Genomic DNA, 22,287 nt, shown 5'->3' on the forward strand with positions numbered 1-22,287 from the left:
GGGAACCGCCGTATCAAGCAATGCTGGCCTATGAGCGCCAAGGGCACTGAGGCTACTGGGTCCGTCACGGGCAGAATGAAGCACTCTGGGCACCATGCCCCCTCCAGAACCAGTGGAGAGATCCATCCACTACCTCTGTCCTTAGCAGGATGAAGCACTCTGGGCACCATGCCCCCTCCAGCATCAGTGGAGAGATCCATCCACTGCCTCTGTCCTTAGCAGGATGAAGCACTCTGGGCACCATGCCCCCTCCAGAACCAGTGGAGAGATACATCTACTACCGCTGTCCTTAACAGGATGAAACACTCTGGGCACAATGCCCCCTCCAGAACCAGTGGAGAGACACATCCTCTACCTCTGACCTTAGCAGGATGAAGCACTCTGGGCAAAATGCCCCCTCCAGAACCAGTGGAGATTGTTACCCACTTGAGAGACTGTGGCTTTGCACTCCCCAGGATGCAGCAGTGGGTAACCCACCCACTTGTGAGACTTGAGAGACTGTGGCTTTGCACTCCCCAGGATTGAACAGTGGGCAACCCACCCACTGTAGAGACTTGAGAGACTGTGGCTTTACACTCCCCAGGATGGAACAGTGGGCAAACCACCCACTGTAGAGACTTGAGAGACTGTGGCTTTGCACTCCCCAGGATGGAACAGTGGGCAACCCATCCACTTGTGAGACTTGAGAGACTGTGGCTTTGCACTCCCCAGGATGGAACAGTGGGCAACCCACCCACTGTAGAGACTTGAGAGACTGTGGCTTTGCACTCCCCAGGATGGAACAGTTGGCAACCCACCTACTGTAGAGACTTGAGAGACTGTGGCTTTGCACTCTCCAGGATTGAACAGGGGGCCCCCTCGTGGATTTGGCATTGTGCACTCAACCGGCTGAGGTGCACCCCCTTTCCCTCCCCCTGAGGTGCCTGTTTTCCTGCTCTCTGATGCCCCTGCAGGGTTCTCTCCGTCATGGTCGGGGATCTTGTGTGGGCCTCGCCCATACCGTGTGGGCCCAGTGTTCCACGGACTTAATTGGAGCACTACCTGGACTATTATGCTTGGTGTATATTTTGTTCATGGTGTATATATATATATATATATGTTTGCCTACTTTATTTTAATATATTACAATGATTACTTTTGTCTTTGCATTCTTCCGGCGGTGTTGGGGGGTGTAACTATCATGTATTAATATGTATTAGTGTGTGTGTTGTAGTGGGTGAGGGAGGGGTGGGGGTGTTGCGTGTGTGTGTCCCTGTTTTTTCACTCATCCCCCCTGTGTCGTAGGTGCTGTACTCACCGTGGTCTTCGCCACTGGCGTTCGTGCTCCTGGTAGAGGAGCAGGAAGACTATTGCAGGGAGAATTTGGAGTTCCGGCTCCATGGTGTCCTGGTTCCTCGTGGGGTGTGTAGAGGTGAGCGTTTTCCCTTAGAAATCCTGTTTCCGCCGTGTTTTTATCCACAATGAATCCACCCCGGGAAAGGTGGCGGATTGGTAGGTTGTTATACTGTGGGCGTTACTTTGTCTTCCACCTGTCGGTTGGCGGTGACCACCAAGCTGTTTGTACTGCCGTGGCGGTCTGAGTGTTAAAGTGGCTGTCTTTGTTGGCGATTTCCGCCACGGTCGTAATTGCAAATTTTTTACCACCGGCCTGTTGGCGGTCTTTCCGCCGCTTTAACACCGACCTCTAGGGTTGTAATGACCACCTATATTCTTATTGATATTAGGTTATGGCCTCTTATGGTCGATATGGTGGTAATTCCAAGATAGGACAGTGACCATAATGCCCTGTGTTTAACATTGGTAGCCTTAGGTGATCCCCTTAAAAAGCCTCTAACGAGATTCTCGAGAGGAGGCTTGTCTCTGCCAGCAATAATCGTAGGATGAAGTAGAACATGGTGATCAAGTCTAAGGAAACCCTTAAGAGAATATTATATATTGTGACCACTGGCTTGATAGATGTGGGAACTGTGATTGCATAAAGCAGCCATTTAGGCTCCTCAGTGAACATATGTGGCATACATAATTCTATGTTTTCCTCCTGAAGGTCCCTACTTATGGAGGAATCAGCAGGTATAGAGTCCAGGAAAAAGGAGGCTTCCTGGTACACAAAGATATGTAGAGACGCAGGGACTGCCTTATTAACGGCTACAAAAGCTGGGGAGAGAGAAGCCATCTGAGGTGTTAGATCACTTTACAAAGCTAATATTACCAAAGCAAAAAAAGCATTGGAAAAGAACAGATGGGTTTCAATGTTGGGTGCCATAAAATGTAAAGACTACAGTACCTTCTGGCGCCTAGTACCAGGGGGCGACAAAGGAACTCATGCTGCTTTAGACACCAACATTGCAGCAGACACCTGGGTTGAGCATTTGTCCCTCTTAAATGCTGGGGAAGAAGTTTGAGAATTAAACAATTCACAAAAGAGTAATGCTGCCCAGGATTCGACTGTTGAAGAAGGTTACGCAGTGTAGCGAGGACCTTTCTGATGTGACCCCTGCTGAGTACCCTCTTGGTCTAGCACAGCAACAGGTACCCCACATATCGGCCACAGAAATTTCTATTGCTTTGGATACGATTACTCCTAACAAAGCCCCAGGGTGACTTGTTTAGAATGTTCAAGGACATATGGTGCCCTTGTTTTGTAGTGTTTTTAATGCTCTTATGGCCGGTGCTCATATCCGGCCAACGTGTGCTGAGGCAAAGACAATTCCAATCTGCAAAAAGGGCTGTAGGTCCTCCCTTGCTAATTAAAGACCAATCAGACTTATAGATACACAAAATCTGTTTAGCTGTATTATACTGAATAGGCTGCGTGACTGAATGGTAGATACAGATGTTTTAACTCTGCTGCAGGCTGGGTTCTGTAATGGTATTGACACTATCCACCAGGTCTTTCACTTGCAGCTGTTGTACTGGAAGTATGTGACTCTGGGGGGAGGCTGTCTTTCTGTAATCTTTGTAGATCTTTGAGCCGCCTTTGACCTAGTGCCCAGAGGAGCTCTATGGAGGATTTGTGGCGGAAATAGGGGTCAATGCATATCTGTTGGAAGTTATTATTAAGCTACACTCTAAGAATTATGTGCAGGTCAGATGTGCCCCCCAGGACAAGTTAACCGATCCTATTCCTGTCAACCGGGCTGTGAGGCAGGGTTGTGTTTTAGCCCCAATTCTCTTTCTCCTCTCTATCAAAGATCTAGTGCTCCATCTAGAGAATTGTGTGGGTGATGTTCCGTCTCTTGCCGGGGTGAAGATACCTGCCCTACTGTTTGCGGATGATACCCTTTTGCTGTCTAGATCACCTATTGGGTCACAGAGGCTTCTGGATGATTTTGGGGACATCTGTACACAGCAGGTACTAGAGAGCAACCTCGGCAAGACCACATACATGGTTTTTAATCCTTGCTCAACTTCTCACTTGAATCCAATCTTCAATGGGGAAGGGCTAGAACGGATTTGAGTGTTTGAATACTTGGGGATTACATTGTCAGAACATTTTGATTGGTTATTTCACGCCCAGAAGTGCAAGTTTAAGCTTGAACAGTACTGTAGGGGCATTTTGAGGGCTCAACGTTTTTTAGCTTTTCACCCTATTTATCCAGCCCTCGAGTTGTAAAAGTATCAGGCGCTGGGAACCTCTTTGTACAACAGAGAACTATGGGTCCAGGTAGAAGCTAGGCCCCTTGAACTAGTTGGAAATCGATTTATAAGGAATTTAAATAGTCTCCTAGTAAGTACCCCCTGCATCTATTACAGCTAGATTACGGGCTAAGGAACATAAATGATATAGTGATGTTGAAACCGTTGCTGTACTGGCAGAGACTGTGGGTAGTCCCCGAGTTGACTTATTTTCGAAAGGCTGTTGAAGAGGTGATGGGGTTGACGGAGGCTTGCAAGATCCCTTGGTTAAGGGCTATTAGGAACTGTTTAGGGAAGATGAGGATGAACAGCCTCTGGTGTAGTTCCACAGATCATATCTCAACTTCTAAGCAAACTCTCAAAATATATTTCTGGCAATTTGCAGACCAACACAACTTTAGTCATCCAAGAGTGGGTTCCCTCACTGCCTCCTTTTTGGAGTCTAAAGTGGAGCATCATATGGAACCCTATTTGGATGAGGATGAACACCCATTCGTTCCTTTACTGCTGCATGGGAGTGTGACAATTCTGCTTCAATTAGAACCCGTTCTTTTTGCCCAGGAAAGGAGGACGTGGATAACATGTAGCACTATTGTGTCCAGCTTAACATGTGCATAAGAAGAAGGCGATACTGCCAGTTTGCCGCAATCTGGGGTTCCGGAGTTATACGATCACATTTAGAATACTCAGAAGTGATACTAGGAGGTGTATCGTATTTGCTGTTTATGCGGAGGTCAAGGAAAAAAAGGGTCCCCACCGGATGAACTGTGCTCTCTCTTTCTATATATTGAATTTTAATATTATGTGTATCCAATACATCGCAGGTGTACATTATAATGTACTGGATTTTTTATTGTATTGTATATTTTATGTCAAATTCACTTTTAAGTTGTTTTATGTACTCTATATATGCTCTTTTATGGCCATTGGGCTGAAATAAAGATTTTTGAACTGAGAACGGATTAAAGATTTCAGGTTTCAAGTTTGGGTGGTTAGGTGTCCGAGGTGTCTGTTTCACTTGACATGTGTTATTTATTGTTGGTAGCTCTGCCTTTGTTTTGCTTCAGCGACGGCTGCAAGTCTCTGCCTAATAGCTAACATGGCTGTGTTCATTTTTAAGTTACCCAGAATAACCTGAGAAACAGTTTAATGAGTTCCAGTTATTAGGATGCAAACTTATACGACATACAAATCCCCAATGTAGCTCCAGAATTAGTTTTGAAATATCTGACATCCTACCCACAGATGCTATAAATGTGTAGCAGCGAAGATGTTAGCAAAGATGCCCTCTGTCACCCCATCTTGTGCACCATGCCAGATATGGTGCTACCTTTACTGGAAGACTTATGGTAATAAAATATGTGTTTTGTGAGAGATTTTTTGTGAATATACTGTATCTATACTAACGGTTTGTATACAATCTAAACCATCTTCCTGAATATTTCAACACTGTACTTTTTGGATTGATGTTTGTTGAAGGAATGCCTTCAGGCACGGGTGCAAGGAGTCCTATTGTGTCCTGTGTTGTCTCAGGTACCTTCAGTTGCTCAGTGGTGCTAGCAAAATGGCTCTGGTGACCTTCAGGTTCTGTTTGGCTTAATGTAGGTGAAGAGTGTCCTTCACCTACTCTGGCCAGATCATCTTGTCCTCATTAGAAGTCCTATAATAACAGGCCCTGTGGCACATCACTACTGTCCCTGAAACCACTGCAAATGGTCCTGATAAGTTAATGGTAAGAATTGTTCTATGCAACACATTGTTTAGAATGTACAGAAAAAAATATAAATCGTGATCTATTAATACAAGATATCTGTGGCAAAGTTTCAATTCCCTCCTACCACAAATGTGATCTTATCCCTCGTTAGTTGGCATACGACTCGTTCGGTGAGGCGGGCTGTGAGCGATTGGTGCCCATTACTTGGTATGTTTACAGTAGCCATGTTTTAGAGACAGATACTAGAAGATTAAAAATGACTTCCTTTTTAACTCTTAAAAACGCTTTGAAAGAGGGGGCATCCAAAGGAGATCCCTATCCAAAATAGTGAAAATTAGATTACCAAATAGCTGTCTCTACTTCTCGCAGGTGTAGCCATTTAGGGACAACGTTGAGAACCTACTTATTTTTGTGGGCCCACCACTTGGCTCCAAAAAGTAAGTAAATACAGCAATTGTGTAGTTTCTATTTTATCAAATAAATACCTCTATAATTCATAGTTGTTGGAAAATGGGTTATTGGTAGGGCAGGTAGGTACCTACACCTAGCAACAAGCCACTAACCTCCACCTAGGTACAGTTAGGTCTCAGTAAATTAATCCCAGCTCAACCCTTGGTAGCTTGGCAACGAGCGTCAAGGCTTAACTTAGGAGACAAAGTGTAAAGCATTCAAATATCACAAAACAGAAATTAAATAAAACACAGGAAACAGTTTAAAAATCCAAAACCAATTTATAAAAATAGTTTATATTTTTATCTTTAAAATGACACAAAAACTATTAAAATCGGTTCAGGGGAACCGGAGATATGAATTTTTAAAGAATTATTACTTTTCTAGCGCTTAGAAACAAAAAGCGCCAATCGGGTCATCTGGTTGCACCTCGACCGGGGCAAAGTCAAACTTTCAGGCCGACCGCGATGGAGCCCTGCTCGGCTACAGGTCGCGGGAGGCCTCGGTTAAAAAGTTACCTTCTGACTTAGTCTTTATTTTGAAGTTTTTCTTCACCGGGACGAACCTGCCAGTTGAATCCGACCTCCTGGAGCCCTTGTCCGGATACGCGATGTGGGTTTCCTCGGTGGAGACTTTTACCTTCGGACTTAGTCGTTTTTTCGAGATGAAAATCCTTCGACCGGGGTAAACCTGGATCTTGATCCGACGTCCATGGAGCCCTTCTCGGATACGATGGCTGGGAGGTCCCGGTCAACTTTTTACGTTCGGACGTAGTCTCTTTTTTGGATGTTTTTCTTTACCGGGACGAACCACGAAGTCAGGCCGGGTCGCGGTTGAGGCAAGCCGGCTAGAATTTCTGCGGCGAGTCGGTCCCTCTCTGGAGCTTTTTTCCAAAAATTCTCAAATCTTTTCCAAACTTCTGGGGCTTCACCCAGATGTTCTTTTAAGGTTCTTTTGGGGTCCACAGCTCACCGCAAGGGTCCAGAAGTTCTGTGATGGTCCTTGGGGGGTGCGGACTTCAACTCCCAGAATGCACCTGGCGCAAACTCCTTTTTGGCCACTGGACAGTGGTCAGCTGGTCGCTTTCTTCAGGAGTTGGTGCAGGGGACTCTGGTTAGCAATTTTTCACCTGTAGCAAACAGGGAGTCCCTCCTTGAACCAGTTGAAGCCAGGCAAAGTCCTTCTTGTGGTGAAGCCCAAGTGTGCAGCTGGTGCAGTCCTTCTGAGTGCAGGTTCCAGGTGCAGGCCAGGGGTCCAGCAGGGCTGTCATTCTTCTCCTTAAGTTCTTTCTTCTTGAAATTTGGTGGGGATCTGAGGTGTGGGTGCAGGTCTGCCAGTTTTATCCTTGTTCCTGGGTGAAAAGCAGGGGGGCCCTGGTTCTCCAATCAGGGACAGGGTCGTCCCCCTGTGATGACCACTTCCTGGGAAGTGTGGCAAAAATCCATCCCAGAAGGCAACAGTCTCTAAAAATCCAACATGGATTAATCTGATTTTTGGAGGTTACATCTGGCTGAGCCCACCCACTGGTGTGGCTAAAAATCATAAACACACCCCTCTCCTGCCCTCTCCTAATCTAATCAAGGGGGCACCTAATTGTCTGGGGTTGCAGGATGTGGGGGTGTTGCTGGGTGCTCCAAATGTCCTTCTCTGCCTTTGAAGACCAGTTTGGCAGCCCTCCCCCTTCCTGCCTCACCATCTGCTGAGGGGAGATTCTCTCCTCCAAGCACATTCCTTTGTGTGAAGCCAGACCACTTCACACCTAATCAAGGCAGCCTGGCAGAAGCTGCTGCAGGCTGGCCAATCAGAGCACAGCAGCAAAAACAATGCAGAGCTGAAATTGGCAACTTTTTAGGTAAAGTCTAAACTTTTTACCTGAACAAGTTATATTAAATCCAACAACTGGAAGTTGTGGGATTTATTACAACAATTAATTTGATACCAAATTCTTGGTATGTAACATTTAAGGAGACTTTAAAATTTAAAATAAAGTCTGCCCATTCTAGCCTATGAAGGCCATTTACTTCAATGAGGGAAAAACGAATTTGGCTGTTTTTACCTCACCAGGGCTTATAAATCTATTTTTATAAAGTCCCTGCTTATAGTTACATGGCACCCAGCCCTAGGGGCACATAGGGCACACCTTAGGGGTGACTTATATGTAAAAATAAGGTAGTTTAAGACTTTGGAAGTACCTTTAATTCCAAAGTCGAATTTGCATATAACTTTAATTTAAAAGCAGCCAGCAAGGCAGGCTTGCTTTTAAAATGACACTGGGCACCTCAGCAATGCACCTAGGTGTGCACCACCTATGCTGTGGTCCCTAAACCTACATGCCCTACCATATACTAGGGACTTATAGGTAGGTTAACTTAGCCAATTATAATTAGCCTAATTTGCATATCCATTTTACACAGAGCACAGGCCCTGGGACTGGTTAGCAGTACCCAGGGCACCTTTAAAGTCAGGAAAACACCAGCAAAATGTGGAAAATGGGGGCAAAAAGTTATGGGGCCTCTGCAATCAGCCCTGTTTTCTCACACAACCCCCCCCCCCAGCCCACACGCCCAGGAGACTCAGCCCAACCCTGGGAGAGTCTTCCTGGCTTGTTAGGCGAGGAAGACAGTGAAGAAAACTGGCTGTCCCTTTGCAGGGTCTACTCTGCCTTACACCCTCCTGTCAGGGTCACTCCCTCTGGGTGGTGAAGCCATCCCAACAGTCAAAGGACCCAACTCAAACTGAAACTTTCCTCTAGGGGGGTCTTCCTCCTTTCTCTCTGCCAACTTGGGTAGTGAGGTGCCCACCTCCCCTACTCCAAACTTTGCTAGGGCAACACCTAGCTTACCCAAAGAGGTCACCCAACACTTGAGCAACCCCACCATGACCAATAGGGTCAGGAGGCCTACTTTGCTATTGGCCCTGGGGTCTGCCTCCCAGGCCAAGTACATTGCTGCCAGGAAGGCTAGTACCCAGCAGAGGCTACTGACAGCTGTCAGTACCCAGAACCACACCCTAAGCTCTCCACTGACAGGTGGCTGAGCTGCTTTAGGGGCAACTTTGGGGTCCTGGCACCCCTCTTGCTGTCTAGAGTGGGGGGCTACCACCTCCTGTGACAGACACCCTCCTTCCACTCTCCCTTCTGTCAGTGCAGGGGCAACACCCTGCATCTGGACAGCTGCCTGACTACTCAGGACTTCTTTGGGGTCAGGTGAGGCCTCACCAGTGCCAACTCTGGGCTCCCCCCTTACTGGGGCAGAAGGCCCTTGGCTCCCTGGAACTCTCTTTAAGAGTGGCCTACCCTTCCTTTCTTCTTTCCTTTTCTTGGGGACCCCTGTCTCCTAACTGTAGGGACTGACTCCCCAGGACTTTGGGTTGGGGGGGTGCCCTGGGCGACCACCTTATCTGTGACCAGACTCACCTCTGGGAGGTCATTGCCCAGGATACAATCTAGGGGAAGGTCAGCACTGACTACCACCCTAATCCAGTCAAGGATACCCTCCCTCTCTAGGGGCACTATGGCTACAGGTTTGGAGGTGACCTCCCCTGTGGCTATCCTGACTTTCTTTGTCTTTCCTGGGACATACATGTCTGAAGTCACTAACCGGTCACTCACTATAGTGTGACTGGCACAGGTGTCTCTCAGGCCAGTGGTAGGGATCCCATTCACTTGAATGTGGTGGAAGTGCCTACTCCCACCCTCAGGGATCACCAGCTTACCATCTGGTCCTGTCTCCCAGCTGAATGCTAAGAGGACTTCATCATCTGAGGAATCCTCCTCCATGGCTACACTGGACAGCCCAATGCTAACCACCTTCTTTGGACAGGCTGCATCTCCTCGGAAGTGACCTGTCTGCTGACAGTCAAAGCAAGCCCTACTGTCCAAGAGCTTTTTTAACCCTGGGTCTCCCTGTCTCTGCTTGTCAGAGTGGGAGTGGGATTTACTCTCCTCCTTCTTAGGGTTCTGGGGTACAGAGGGAGTCTCTGTGGTGGGCTTACCACCTCCCTCCTTAGGTTTTTGGGGACCTGTTCCCCCCTTCTTGGAGTCTCCCCCCTGGGACTTGACAACCACCCTGGTTCTCAACCACTCATCAGCTGCCTCCCCTAGCTCTCTAGGGTTGGTCTGCTTAGAGTCCACTAGATGCTGGCGTAACCTTTCTTGGGTACAATTGGTCAAGATGTACTCTCTCATGATCAGATTGTATAACCCCTCATAAGTATCTACTTTGTTACCAATAATCCAGCCCTCTAGTGCCTTTAGTGAAATGTCCACAAAGTCAACCCAAGACTGGGTACTGACCTTCTGGGTGTCCCTGAACTTCATTCTATATTGCTCTGGGGTCAGACCAAACTTCTTGGCTAAGCACCTCTTCATACTAGGGTATGAATCTGCCTCCTCGTCCCTTAAGGTCAGAAGCCTATCCCTCCCTGAGTTGGGGACCAACTCCCACAAAAGGGAACCCCAGTTTTGAGGCCTAACCCTTCTCATTTGGAGTGCCCTCTCAAAGGCCCCCAGCCACTTATCTATGTCATCCCCCTCTTCATAAGCAGGAACCACCCCCTTGGGTAATCTGGGGCAAACTCCCCCACCCATGGACACCTCAGCTTCTTTATCGCTGCCTCCATCTCTTTTCTCTTTGTATGCCCACTTTTTATTTTCTAGGGCCAGCTTCTCTGCTTCCAAAGCTATGTATGCTAGCTGGGCCTCCAGCTCTCTTTCTCTGATGGATGGGTTCTCTCCTCCTGAAAGGACCCCCTTCCCACCACTAGCTTTGGATCTGCCCCTAGTGACTGTATTTACTGAGGACCGTTCTTCCTCATCCTCACTTGGGCTCAGATGCGTTCCCTCCCCTGAGTGGTTAGAGCTTGCATCCTCCCTTCTTTCTCCCTCCTCTGGAGCTTCTTCTGACTCTACCTCTTGGGCCTCAGCCCATGCTGTCAGGGATGTGATCAGGATTTGCTTCCTGAGATCAGTGGTTGCAGGCAACCCTCTTTCAATACACAACCCCCTAAGCTGGACTACTGTCAGTGTGGGTAGGCTAGCCAGATCAAGCTCCATGGTTCCCTAGTTTTGTGTCAACAAAAACTTTTTGCAAAAATTGGAAACAAGAATTTAGAAAAATTACAAAAATTCAATAATTGAAATTAATCCAAATTAAAAATTAAAAACAATTTTTGCACTAGGACAATTTAAAGGATTTTTAATTTGTTTTACCTAAAACTGTAACGTGATATTGAACACAAGTACAGGATCCCATCGCTGCTTCCAATTATGTTGGAAAATGGGTTATTGGTAGGGCAGGTATGTACCTACACCTAGCAACAAGCCACTAACCTCCACCTAGGTACAGTTAGGTCTCAGTAAATTAATCCCAGCTCAACCCTTGGTAGCTTGGCAACGAGCGTCAAGGCTTAACTTAGGAGACAAAGTGTAAAGCATTCAAATATCACAAAACAGAAATTAAATAAAACACAGGAAACAGTTTAAAAATCCAAAACCAATTTATAAAAATAGTTTATATTTTTATCTTTAAAATGACACAAAAACGATTAAAATCGGTTCAGGGGAACCGGAGATATGAATTTTTAAAGAATGATTACTTTTCTAGCGCTTAGAAACAAAAAGCGCCAATCGGGTCATCTGGTTGCACCTCGACCGGGGCAAAGTCAAACTTTCAGGCCGACCGCGATGGAGCCCTGCTCAGCTACAGGTCGCGGGAGGCCTCGGTTAAAAAGTTACCTTCTGACTTAGTCTTTATTTTGAAGTTTTTCTTCACCGGGACGAACCTGCCAGTTGAATCCGACCTCCTGGAGCCCTTGTCCGGATACGCGATGTGGGTTTCCTCGGTGGAGACTTTTACCTTCGGACTTAGTCGTTTTTTCGAGATGAAAATCCTTCGACCGGGGTAAACCTGGATCTTGATCCGACGTCCATGGAGCTCTTCTCGGATACGATGGCTGGGAGGTCCCGGTCAACTTTTTACGTTCGGACTTAGTCTCTTTTTTGGATGTTTTTCTTTACCGGACGAACCACGAAGTCAGGCCGGGTCGCGGTTGAGGCAAGCCGGCTAGAATTTCCGCGGCGGGTCGGTCCCTCTCTGGAGCTTTTTTCCAAAAATTCTCAAATCTTTTCCAAACTTCTGGGGCTTCACCCAGATGTTCTTTTAAGGTTCTTTTGGGGTCCACAGCTCACCGCAAGGGTCCAGAAGTTCTGTGATGGTCCTTGGGGGGTGCGGACTTCAACTCCCAGAATGCACCTGGCGCAAACTCCTTTTTGGCCACTGGACAGTGGTCAGCTGGTCGCTTTCTTCAGGAGTTGGTGCAGGGGACTCTGGTTAGCAATTTTTCACCTGTAGCAAACAGGGAGTCCCTCCTTGAACCAGTTGAAGCCAGGCAAAGTCCTTCTTGTGGTGAAGCCCAAGTGTGCAGCTGGTGCAGTCCTTCTGAGTGCAGGTTCCAGGTGCAGGCCAGGGGTCCAGCAGGGCAGTCCTTCTTCTCCTTAAGTTCTTTCTTCTTGAAATTTGGTGGGGATCTGAGGTGTGGGTGCAGGTCTGCCAGTTTTATCCTTGTTCCTGGGTGAAAAGCAGGGGGGCCCTGGTTCTCCAATCAGGGACAGGGTCGTCCCCCTGTGATGACCACTTCCTGGGAAGTGTGGCAAAAATCCATCCCAGAAGGCAACAGTCTCTAAAAATCCAACATGGATTAATCTGATTTTTGGAGGTTACATCTGGCTGAGCCCACCCACTGGTGTGGCTAAAAATCATAAACACACACCTCTCCTGCCCTCTCCTAATCTAATCAAGGGGGCACCTAATTGTCTGGGGTTGCAGGATGTGGGGGTGTTGCTGGGTGCTCCAAATGTCCTTCTCTGGCTTTGAAGACCAGTTTGGCAGCCCTCCCCCTTCCTGCCTCACCATCTGCTGAGGGGAGATTCTCTCCCCCAAGCACATTCCTTTGTGTGAAGCCAGGCCACTTCACACCTAATCAAGGCAGCCTGGCAGAAGCTGCTGCAGGCTGGCCAATCAGAGCACAGCAGCAAAAACAATGCAGAGCTGAAATTGGCAACTTTTTAGGTAAAGTCTAAACTTTTTACCTGAACAAGTTATATTAAATCCAACAACTGGAAGTTGTGGGATTTATTACAACAATTAATTTGATACCAAATTCTTGGTATGTAACATTTAAGGAGACTTTAAAATTTTAAATAAAGTCTGCCCATTCTAGCCTATGAAGGCCATTTACTTCAATGAGGGAAAAACGAATTTTGCTGTTTTTACCTCACCAGGGCTTATAAATCTATTTTTATAAAGTCCCTGCTTATAGTTACATGGCACCCAGCCCTAGGGGCACATAGGGCACACCTTAGGGGTGACTTATATGTAAAAATAAGGTCGTTTAAGACTTTGGAAGTACCTTTAATTCCAAAGTCGAATTTGCATATAACTTTAATTTAAAAGCAGCCAGCAAGGCAGGCTTGCTTTTAAAATGACACTGGGCACCTCAGCAATGCACCTAGGTGTGCACCACCTATGCTGTGGTCCCTAAACCTACATGCCCTATCATATACTAGGGACTTATAGGTAGGTTAACTTAGCCAATTATAATTAACCTAATTTGCATATCCATTTTACACAGAGCACAGGCCCTGGGACTGGTTAGCAGTACCCAGGGCACCTTTAAAGTCAGGAAAACACCACCAAAAAGTGGAAAATGGGGGCAAAACGTTATGGGGCCTCTGCAATCAGCCCTGTTTTCTCACAATAGTAATCTAGGTATTAGCACAGGTGTTACAAAACTGAATCCAAAAACAATGCTTAATATTTTATGAAAGTCTGACAGAAGCTTACATTGTATTTGCTGTCCATTTGTAGAAAGGTAGCCAAATAGCCACATACCTTTTCTGTAGCAAGTCTGGAACTTTATCAGCATTCATGCTGCTCGACATCAGAGACCCCAGGTAGTTTGCTCGGACGTCCTTCAGAGTGCCTCCCAGTTTACAATAAAAAGAACATGTATGAAAAATCTCCCGGTCATACTAAGATTGCCTTCTGTTTCCATAAAGAATCATTTGACATCTAATATATTTGATCAGATTTATATCTGTTTTAAGATTGACTATTTTCATTTTAACAGCAGACCTGAGTTTCATCAACAGTCCATATCCAAACCACTTGTTGCCACAACCCTACACCACCTATTTTGCATGGAAACGTTTTAGACAAATACATTTACAAAACCTGCTCATGTGAAGGATCCAGAGCAACACATATAAATAACACCGTATTTGTGTACATACTATATACATGGGGGTTGATTCATCAAAATTTCACGGCTAACGGAAGAGACATCATACATCCTTTGATCTTAATGACATCACAGGAAGTGACATCATATGGCCTTTGATCCTGAATGTTTCCAGAAAGTGATATCACAGTACCTTAATCTTGATGGCATCACAATAACTGACATTACTTACGTTAGACAACAACTGCATAATTAACGTAACAAACACAGACAAATGTGGATTTTAGAAATCATCTATATTAAGGTGGCAGCTTGATATATCAAGGGAATACTTACTCGATTTGTAGTAAGACAGCAAAGTGAGTTACTCAGACATCTCCTAGGAGGGACATAATGATGTTGGTTTCTCCTCCAGAGGGCATTTTGGAAGAAAATGGGATCTAATGGTGCATTTTAAAGCACAGTTTTCACATAAATTCAAAAGACACTCATTAAATATTCAAGTCCTTTTACGGTATGCCAAGCTAACAAAACCTGACAATCCCCACGGATTGATCCCATTTTGTCTTTAAAGCCTTATGATGCCCCATATGTCAAAAATTACCTCCAGTGCAAAAGCCATTTTTTTGTTATGGATGCCCCTTTTGCCCAAACATTGCGTACAATATTCCAGCATCAGAATTTTGCAAATACTGCCATCTGTGTACCATGAGTGACCCTTATGTCAAGGTTGCATCTAGTATACCAGGGATGCTCTACTGACACATGTCACAGGTGTCCTCTCTTATGCCAAGAACTTCCTCCAGAGCCAGCATTTTGCTACAGGTGCTATGTATGCCAAAAATTGTGTCCTGTATACCAGCATTTTTCAACACATGTCCCATGTCAATATTTACCTCTAGTGTGCCAGCACCAGCATTGTGTTGTGGGTATCCCTTATGCAAGCATTGCCTCCAGTATGCGAATGCCAGCATTTTACCATGGTGCCCCTATAAACCAAGACGCATGCTAGGTCCAGCAGCAGATATGCAAGCATAATAACACATTCTCAGCATTGCTCATTTACATTCACTTACTCACACTCACACTCACTCTCATTCTCACACACTCTTGTTCATTAATTCACACTCAATTGCACTAATTCATTTTTCAGTCTTGCATTCACTCTTACCCTGACTCACTCATTCACAATCTCTTTCTCACTCTTACTCTAACTCGCATGTATTTTCAAACTCACTCACTTTCACTCACACATACAATCCTACATAGAAACATACATGCTCACGCATATACAGGCTCTCTCACCAAGACTTTCTCCATCCCACATGTGCACACACAACATACATGTAAAACATTTTATTTTACTTACCTAAGATGCTAATGAAGGTCCCATATCAGATCCTGTTGCTCCACTTTTTATTACACTAACAGTGAATGATAAGACTATTATTCACTATTAAGCAAATACAAAAGTAGCAGAAAACCAAGAGGTGGAGCCTGTTGCTAATAATGTGAGTCAACCTTGTATTCTTGGCACTGCCTTTGTCTCAAAGGCAGTGGCAAGGGTCACAAGGGGCAAGCCAGGGGTCACAGCTGTGTCCGGTGGCAGCTCCTAAATGACGCACACAGTGATACTAATCAATCAATCCCCCATAGAGTACAGGTAAATGACTTTGTACAAATAACCATCTTTCTTTAATGTAAAACAAATGTTCCTTTGAGATATTATTTTTCCCCAACTGAAAAAAGCTTTCCAGAATATGTTTGTTGACTCTTTGCGTTTCAATTTCTTTGGTGCAACATTCACACTATAAGGTTTTTATAAGGTCTTCATAAGAGGGTCTTCTTATTGATTGTTGGGGCTCAGGCCAATACATATTTTGGGGACAACTGTTCAGAACAACTTTGGATTTCACTACCCATTTTCTGATAGTTCAAGCCCCATGATACCAACCAGTATTGAATTATATGTGAATTATATGTCAAAGAGTGAGCTAGAAAAATGAATAGAATCAAGATAGATGAAAAACATTACTTTCACCAGGGCCCCTTGGAAGGTGAGAGAACTGGGCAATTGCCCACTTTGCCCATGGAATAAAGCACCTCTTCTTTATAAGGACTGAGCATATTTAAATAATTTAGTTGAGGCATTGATGTCAATTTTCTATTGATACCCATAGTACAAATTTCTTTTGGTTGCCTTCACCAGCATTGATGGCTATTCCCTTATTGGAAAGATTCCTTGGATCGATTTGATCAACTTGTGTGGTGTCGGCCGTGATGACTGCTTCCTGACAACTTGCCATCATTCAATAGCACTCCAAGGTTGTGGTTCAAATGGGAGGTGGGGTTATAAGACTTTGGCTTGATAAAAGGGGTATGAGCAGTCTTTTCAGTCCTTCCCAGGGTCTGAGAATTATACACGAATAAGCAATTGAGAACATATCATGTGAGTTGTACATGTAAAGCAATAGTTATTAAGCATTTGACTTCTGTGACTCCCACTTTATTTGTACTGGAAGCAGGGGACCCCATCTAAGCAATTTCTATGATTTGAACCCCAATACAATGCATAATAATGCAGAGACACGTATACATCAAACAAAAAGACAAAATAGGAATATTTTATTTAGTTCCCAAACAAGAAAATGGGAAAATCTAAATTTTGATTTTTATCGGAAGGTTGAAACGTTTCAAAATATAGCCCTATTTCCAAAAAGATGAACCCCACAAATATTGTCTGTAAATGCCACCCTTGTGTGACAAATATCATATCACTACTTTACTTTTGAATGCCCCATTTCCACCTCTAATGTTGGCCAAACATTCTTAAATGAAAATGTCTATCCATCCTACTGCCGCTGTAAAGTTGATTTAAAATTGTACCCAGTTTAAACAACCAGTAAGCCCCAATATGTGTTTTACACAATTTAACTCAATCAATCCTAACATTAGCTTGTGAGAGATCTCCCATATAATTATCTCTGCAAAATTATGTTTAATTGCTATCAAATATTGAACAATGAAATGTGCATTAAAATATACAGGTTGTCTCAAAATTTCCTGAAATTAAATTTGTGGAGAACCCAAATACAGTAGTGTAAAATCACATTTCATTTTTTCCCAATTTTGTCCTATGTTATTGCTAACGCGTCCCTCTATGTTAATTTATACACATCAGGACTCGTTTTAGGTCGATGAACCTTTTGACCCAGTGGTGAGTCTCCGTAAGACGAGATTACCAATCATTAATCAATAGTATTATGAGAGTTAGCATCAGAATTTATTTCACAAAGACCATTAATGAACCTTCGGCGCATTCATTAGTTCTCAGACTCAAAATAACCACACCTTGAAGGAAGATTTTGTGAATTTATTCCCTATTGATTACAATCTAATAATAAACGTATTAGTTTCAAAACCAAGAAGCATAAGAGCACAAACATAAAATGGCAACTACAATAAGCTTTCAACAATGCGATGATCAGGATCATAAGATAGATACGTTAGTAAAGAATAGATCATGGTGCATAATAATTTATAAGATATCAGTTCAGCATAGCTATGTGTCAGTCACGTCAGTTCCGTCAGTCAAATGAACACCTCATCTAACCTCAAATTAGCATCAGCATGTTGGGCTTCATGCGAAACAATTTAGAATATCAATTTGGAAAACATCTAACTATTATCTAATTAAACATACAGCAGTTGGTACCTAGAAAGAAAGGCAAAAGATTCCGTTAGCAAATAATTACCCTCCTCGAGATAGGTCAGCATTCAGGATCAGTCTTCGTCTTCAGGACATCAGTAGAGTCACCGTCAGTCTATCTAAGTTGAGAGCAAGGAACACTTTCCCTTAAGGGGAAAGTTAACGGGGCAATCTATGGACAAGGTTATTTTCTAAGTCTCAAGTCATCAAATAGAATGACAGAGTTTCTGGATGCAATCAATTTAATCCCCTGCCTAATGTGTGTCGTCTCCCGTGTCATGGGTTTTTATCCCCTTTTACGTGATACATTCCCCCAAAATTCTATTGGTTAGTCACTACACCCCACTATCGGTAACCAATCAAATTATACATTAAGTAATGCATTTGTCATTTCACGATATTTGTGTAACTCCTAATTGGTCTTCATAATTGACGTTTTTTTTGTAGGTGGCATATCCGGGGTTACTTCACCATCTTGGCACACGTCTCGGGTCAGGAGTTCTCTTCCCCTCGTTTTAGTGTCCTTGGAAGTGTCCATGTTTGTTTCAAATCACATAATTTTGAGCTAAAAGCTACTAGCATACGAATGAGAACATTATTTCATGTTACTAACAAGTACAGAAAGAACAATAGCGGGGTCATGGTCGTTTGCAAGTCCGCACTCTGGAGAAGCAGAAAAATACGCCTTTAAAATGAGAGTTATACAGCTAGTTCACGACTCATGCTAACTTAAGATATACGAGTTCTAATGAAGACAGTTTTAATCGTGGTAATACATATAATTAAAGATTATTTTCTGTTATTCAGCATTAATATTCACAAGCGAATAAATCTTCACGTTTATTAATACATCTTAATTTATTAATTTGCATCGTCAAATGTAAGCATTTCACATCTATAAAATATATGTTTAAGCTACGCTCTCTCATTATCAACCAAATGTGCTTTGTAGTGCAATATTTTCCTCAATGTTCCTTAAAGTTTCCTTGGGAAACAACTATCTAATCCCTCCCCCTGTGTAAACCTCTTTAACTTCTATCCAACTGAGACCAGTGTTCTGATCCAGTCTGTTTTCATGTGCATCTTTTGCCACATTATTTTAACCATGCTGCTAGCTCAATGCAATTTAAAATTTAGTCCGAGTAGAAGCTTCCTCTAGAGGCTCTGCTGCTCATCTCCAGCATTTGGAGGATACCGACTGCTCACTGGAGTCTGACCCAGATCCTACAGAGGATAATAACTAGAAGATCTGGAGCTAACAAATATAGCCTCCACCACCTGGCCAGCCAAGAACGATGGGGCTAAGGCTTGCGGTCTAGAACATGAAAGAAGATGGCGACTGATAGGATGCCCGCTGCCTGAAAAGCCAATTAAAACGCGACTGCTTGGGTGGCAGAATAGTTAACCTGGTGCCCCTCCACTTGCAACTCCAATTGAGAGATTATGCAAATAGATCTTTTCACTCAAATATCAGAATCAAAGGTGCCACCCTCCAAGCAGACTCTGGTAGATTTTGGGAACTACGTTATCCACCTCTTTCACCACCTTCTCCCAAATCTCGCAGAGAAAGACATTGTCCTTTATCCCACTCATACAGAGTGTCAGCCATCATTCGTATCAGACACGTGACAAGTTAGCTTAACATGTGCCCATCACTTCTCTCAGAAGGAGGCTGCCATGTCTGCAGTGCGAGACCAAAACTCAATTATGTTTGAAAGTATAAAAGGGCAGGTGTATCAAGACCTATCCTCCATCAAACTGCAACTACATTGATCACTCCGAGCTACCACTACTTTTCTACATGAGAAAGGAGTCAAATACAAATGGGAACACCCCTTTTGCTTGATCTTCATGTGAAACAAAGAAATAGACTTGATTCACACTACAGAGGAGGTGAAGTTGGTCCTAGGACTGGAAAACACCCAGAATGAGAGTGACTAGCTGCCCTATGCCTAGTAAATCACGACCCACCCATGCACCAGCAGGAGAAGCTGCCATCCCTCCAGGAGGAAAGCACATAAACCCACAGTGGATGAAGGTCGCCAAGTGCACTCAGCCCAGATTCAAACCCATGGGTTTCCTCATGATAACAACTACTTCTAATGGCTCAGGGATACAGGCCTCTGACCACACTTGCCTCTGATCTGATCCTAGAGCCTATACCACCTGACTCCTCGAGGAAACTGTCACTTGTGATCAACCACATCAGCCAAATTGCAAAGGAATGGTGGAGCCTAAATCTACCACTCGATACCTATTTGTGCTTGTTATTCATCATCATGATCCCTGCCCATACAGTTCTTATGACTCCATGGAGGGAGTGGTTGAGTTCCCCAGTTCTCCCCCAAACCCTCAGTACCTCCCTCCAGTGCCCCTATTCCCCACTAGAACACATCTCAAAGGGGTGGATTGTCACAAATTCAGCCTTGTGTCAACCTCCTGCTCTTCTCCCATCCTTACCACCATCTATGAACCTCCATCTCCAAACACATAATATTCTGGTAACCTAGGTGTAGGAAATGATGCACTGGCTGTGCTATAAAAACCTGAACATACACAAACACTTTGGCAAGTTGAACTATGCCATGGAGGTCATCATTCCTCAACTAGGAGTAGCAATGAGACCACCACCATTCCATGGGTAGTATAGGAGGAGGGAGCGTGTCTTCTGCCAGCGAATCTCCCTCATCAACCTCAGGGAGAATAAGGTGATAAAATTCTATAGGCTCAGGAGGGAGTCCATCATAGATTTTCTATAGAACATTGTGCCACGATTTCTGCCACCAATTGCCTGGCTCACCAACATTCTTCCATAGGTGAAACTGATGGCTGTGCTACACATACTGACTTCTGGGTCCTTCCAGGTCACAACACCAAGAGTGTCAGGAATATTCCAGGCATTGTTTTCCACCTTCTTGCCAACTGCCCTGGATGCCATTATTCACCTCACAATGGAGTACCTGTGAAATTGGTTCCCCGAGCTGAAACAACACACCCGTTCCACAAGCAGAAACTCACTTATTCTATCAATGTCCAGGCCATTGCAGATTATCTGGGGAGGTTCATCAATGTGCTAGCCAAACATTCAGTATAACGCACATGTTGCATACATCTTCAGACACAACCTCATAAATGAGCGGTTACAGAATGGATGATATGGGAATGACCTAGTTGTTGCTAAGTAAATCTGAACTATACAGTACACCAACTAAAACTGAAACATGTATGACAGAATCACCATAGCCATCTCTGTTGATGGAGCTAGGGCCATATGTATGAGGGTTGTGCCTCAAACTTCCACCATGCATAATGGTACATGTGTAATGCAATTCCATAACTCTGATACGTCAAGGCACACAAAGCACCTTTGGGTGGTTTTCCATGTCAAAGCATGTAGGACAAATGCTACCTTGTGCAAAACGTTGGTTTGCTACGTATGTGCAAGGGAGATGTGTTGTGTTGGTGTTTCCATTAATTTGTCATGGTTGGTAACATATGTCATCTATATCAAACACGGGACATCTGGGAATGTGCCCAAAAAGTATTGCCCACTTACTAATGTGTAAGAAGGATCAATAACTGCAGGTCTTAAAGTCGCAACTGCTTACTATGTGTGCTTTATTCTGTGGCACACATAATTGACTATGACTTTAGGGGTTATATATGTGTAGGAACGTGTCTTCCCATGCACAAAGAGCAATCTGCATGCAACACAGGCACCATGGTGCAAGAGTACCTATGTTCAGTACAGGGTGAAATTACATGAAAGCTCTATGTGGCCAAAATAATAGGCAACATTGCCCTTTCCCAGTGATGCAATTCAGTTTATATGTGTGACTTTATGCACTGTGCCACCTTCCAACATTTCTGGCCCCTAATGGCATGTGTACAGAGTGGGAACAACGTACAGCAGCATGTACCTAATGATGTCACCTACTGACATTCCTACATTTATCTTTCTATGTCAGTAGCTACAGAACACCTGTGAGCAGTAATGTCTGAAACCACTCTGTGTGAAAGAATGGAACCTGAGAATTTAACATGATTACAAAGGCTACACAATATTCTTGTGAGATGAGTGTCTCTTCAATGGTGTACCTACTCTTGGGATCAGTCAAATGTCTACCTTTTTAATGGTGGGAGAACCAATACTGTAATAATGAATAAGTGTGCCATACAGGCAAGTAAACATAAATGTTGTACGAAGTTACAGGACTAACACTGTAAGCAGTATTTGCAAAGATCATTTGTGGCATGCAATTTAAGTGTAGGCCCAACAAAATGTAGAAAATCTATATTCTGTAACTTCATGACATCCACAGTACTAAACAGATGCATGACTCCTCCTTTCCGGCAGTGTAGGTAAACACATATACATAGTGAATAAGCCACATTTACATATGTAAGCTGCATGATAGTTCACCAGTTTTATGATGTAATTTACCCAAATTAAATGCTTATAAATATCGCAGTGTGAAACTCATACAGTCCAAAACAATCCTGTGAAAAAGGTCAGACATCTGTCAAGATCATAGAGTAC

The sequence above is a fragment of the Pleurodeles waltl genome, chromosome 9, assembly GCF_031143425.1.
Source record: "Pleurodeles waltl isolate 20211129_DDA chromosome 9, aPleWal1.hap1.20221129, whole genome shotgun sequence".
Taxonomy (NCBI): Eukaryota; Metazoa; Chordata; class Amphibia; order Caudata; family Salamandridae; genus Pleurodeles; species Pleurodeles waltl.